The sequence below is a fragment of the Schistocerca piceifrons genome, unplaced genomic scaffold, assembly GCF_021461385.2.
Source record: "Schistocerca piceifrons isolate TAMUIC-IGC-003096 unplaced genomic scaffold, iqSchPice1.1 HiC_scaffold_936, whole genome shotgun sequence".
Taxonomy (NCBI): Eukaryota; Metazoa; Arthropoda; class Insecta; order Orthoptera; family Acrididae; genus Schistocerca; species Schistocerca piceifrons.
The window spans coordinates 3,328,764-3,332,500 of record NW_025729208.1 but is presented as its reverse complement, the minus strand read 5'-3'; the positions used below and the strand labels follow the sequence as shown (position 1 = coordinate 3,332,500).

The 3,737-nt window shown below is 55.6% G+C and overlaps 1 non-coding gene across 1 annotated transcript in view; it reads right to left on the bottom strand.

Annotated features, from left to right (window-relative positions):
• LOC124772015 overlaps positions 1-1,617 on the bottom strand; it is a 1,909-nt gene extending 292 nt beyond the window's left edge. The window contains exon 1 of the ribosomal RNA XR_007013699.1: positions 1-1,617. This exon is cut by the window's left edge and continues 292 nt beyond it. This is a non-coding gene — a ribosomal RNA (small subunit ribosomal RNA).
• Between the last annotated feature and the right edge of the window lie 2,120 nt (positions 1,618-3,737).

Genomic DNA, 3,737 nt, shown 5'->3' with positions numbered 1-3,737 from the left:
CCGACCTTTCGGCCTAGGAAGACACGCTGATTCCTTCAGTGTAGCGCGCGTGCGGCCCAGAACATCTAAGGGCATCACAGACCTGTTATTGCTCAATCTCGTGCGGCTAGAAGCCGCCTGTCCCTCTAAGAAGAAAAGTAATCGCTGACAGCACGAAGGATGTCACGCGACTAGTTAGCAGGCTAGAGTCTCGTTCGTTATCGGAATTAACCAGACAAATCGCTCCACCAACTAAGAACGGCCATGCACCACCACCCACCGAATCAAGAAAGAGCTATCAATCTGTCAATCCTTCCGGTGTCCGGGCCTGGTGAGGTTTCCCGTGTTGAGTCAAATTAAGCCGCAGGCTCCACTCCTGGTGGTGCCCTTCCGTCAATTCCTTTAAGTTTCAGCTTTGCAACCATACTTCCCCCGGAACCCAAAAGCTTTGGTTTCCCGGAAGCTGCCCGCCGAGTCATCGGAGGAACTGCGGCGGATCGCTGGCTGGCATCGTTTATGGTTAGAACTAGGGCGGTATCTGATCGCCTTCGAACCTCTAACTTTCGTTCTTGATTAATGAAAACATACTTGGCAAATGCTTTCGCTTCTGTTCGTCTTGCGACGATCCAAGAATTTCACCTCTAACGTCGCAATACGAATGCCCCCGCCTGTCCCTATTAATCATTACCTCGGGTTCCGAAAACCAACAAAATAGAACCGAGGTCCTATTCCATTATTCCATGCACACAGTATTCAGGCGGGCTTGCCTGCTTTAAGCACTCTAATTTGTTCAAAGTAAACGTGCCGGCCCACCGAGACACTCAATAAAGAGCACCCTGGTAGGATTTCAACGGGGTCCGCCTCGGGACGCACGAGCACGCACGAGGCGGTCGCACGCCTTCAGCTCGCCCCACCGGCAGGACGTCCCACGATACATGCCAGTTAAACACCGACGGGCGGTGAACCAACAGCGTGGGACACAAATCCAACTACGAGCTTTTTAACCGCAACAACTTTAATATACGCTATTGGAGCTGGAATTACCGCGGCTGCTGGCACCAGACTTGCCCTCCAATAGATACTCGTTAAAGGATTTAAAGTGTACTCATTCCGATTACGGGGCCTCGGATGAGTCCCGTATCGTTATTTTTCGTCACTACCTCCCCGTGCCGGGAGTGGGTAATTTGCGCGCCTGCTGCCTTCCTTGGATGTGGTAGCCGTTTCTCAGGCTCCCTCTCCGGAATCGAACCCTGATTCCCCGTTACCCGTTACAACCATGGTAGGCGCAGAACCTACCATCGACAGTTGATAAGGCAGACATTTGAAAGATGCGTCGCCGGTACGAGGACCGTGCGATCAGCCCAAAGTTATTCAGAGTCACCAAGGCAAACAGACCGGACGAGCCGACCGATTGGTTTTGATCTAATAAAAGCGTCCCTTCCATCTCTGGTCGGGACTCTGTTTGCATGTATTAGCTCTAGAATTACCACAGTTATCCAAGTAACGTGGGTACGATCTAAGGAACCATAACTGATTTAATGAGCCATTCGCGGTTTCACCTTAATGCGGCTTGTACTGAGACATGCATGGCTTAATCTTTGAGACAAGCATATGACTACTGGCAGGATCAACCAGGGAGCTGCGTCAACTAGAGCTGAGCAGCCGGCCGCCCGGGAGTGTGTCCCGGGGGCCCGCGCGAACACGCAAGCGTCCGCTCAATCATTCTGCAAACAGGAGGAGGCTGAGCTCCCCTGCACAATACACCTCGAAACCCTCTCAGGTCCCGGCGGCGCGCAGCGCCGTCCCAAGTACTTGGTCGGGTTCGAGAGAGGCGCAATCGCCCGGAGTTAGGCGAGTAGACGCTTTCGGTGCGACCACCCGTGCTCCCAACTGAGCTTGCCGCTGCCGACAGAGGCCCGGGAGCGTGCTGTCGTGGCATTGCCGGCGGGAGACAACACGCGCCACCTACGGTGACCGGCAGCTCCAACGCCAGCGCCACAGAAGGACAAAAGCCCCACTTGGGTGCCGAAGCGAACTCTCCCAGCACAGCGCACGCGCCAACACATCCGCACAGCTGCGATACAAACCACCAGCGAGAACCGCTGGGGCGACCGAGCAGCAGACGGCGTCGCGGCGCCGAGCGCCGGGCGGCGGCGCATCCTCAACGCACACAGTCCTCAATCGGACCAGCACACTGAAGATGTCCACCGCGCTTCGCACCGGGCCCGCGAGGACCTACTTTGGCCGCACGGCGCCGCGCGCAGGGTGCGCCGGCGCGCAGCTGCGACGCCTGCCGCGTCCGTCGGCCGGCGCGCCTGCCACTGGCCGCCCCCACCAGCCGGCTGTAGCGCGTGCGCCCACGCACCGCGCGGCCAGCACGCCGGGAGGCGCCCCCTCACCGGCCGGGGACGGTCCCACCCAGCCACCGCCGCGTATCGCTTCACACCCAGATGCCGTTCAGTTTCGTCGGCATGGTGGGTATCGCTGGAACAACCGGTTAGTACCTCAACCTATCGTCGCCATCACCGATTCACCCCTAGCGAGAACAACCGCACCACAACGGGTTACCATTTGTTCATTTGCGTAACTTCACCAGAAAACGTATGCGTCCATCGCCATTTGCAACTTCCACGATTATTGCATGCCTGTGTCAGGTGTCACACCACACTACGTCTGCCCACATACACGCAACAAAATGTGCACGCCTAGACAATACGTGGAAGGTGGCCCCCGTACGTATGCGATGTCCATTGCTCGAACGACTGTCAACCGGCCTCTGTAGCATGTCGCAGATATGGAACGCGGTGCACCATGCTATCACGGTGTGTGAGGAGAGACGACTAGGTCCGAATACATCAACAGACAGCTCATGCTGATCGCCATCCACGGCGTCCGTTCCTCCCACACGTCTCTATGGCGTACCACACTGCAATCCAGCTCTCATAGGGAGACGACACGTAGCTGCGTGCACAATGTTTGCACTGTATGGTCCGCCGTTTTTGGGCGCAGTCGTTGTACGGTCACACATGTGCCACGATGTATCATTCAGTACATAAGGACGAATGTGCAGTACAGATTGTGGTTTACGCGTACGACATCAGCGGACAGTTGACACAGGCCGCACCACAACGTAGCCTGCGTACGTCGCATGCGAAGGGCATTGAACATGCAAACTTCTCACCAACCAGCTTGCGAAGGCAGGGGGCAAGGTGGGGACGTGGGGAGGTGTGGGGGGGGGGGCGGCATGTACGTCCTGCTGCCATCCACATTACAGTGTACAGCAGGAGCATGTGGAAAGTCAGCAAGACTTGCAAGGTGTTTAACATGAAGCGATACACAGGGGAGCGGGCAGTGCGAGTAGCGAACTATATTGCGAGGGTTGCGGGTGGGCAACACTACACTAATTGAACGAGTCGTATAACAATTACAGAGCAGGTTTAGGCGACAACGTGGGTTATGTTAGCGGACAACGTGGGTTACGTTAAGGCACAACATGGGTTAGGTTAAGGCACAACATGGGTTAGGTTAAGGCACAACATGGGTTAGGTTAAGGCACAACATGGGTTACGTTAAGGCACAACATGGGTTACGTTAAGGCACAACATGGGTTACGTTAAGGCACAACATGGGTTACGTTAAGGCACAACATGGGTTACGTTAAGGCACAACATGGGTTAGGTTAAGGCACAACATGGGTTAGGTTAAGGCACAACATGGGTTAGGTTAAGGCACAACATGGGTTAGGTTAAGGCACAACA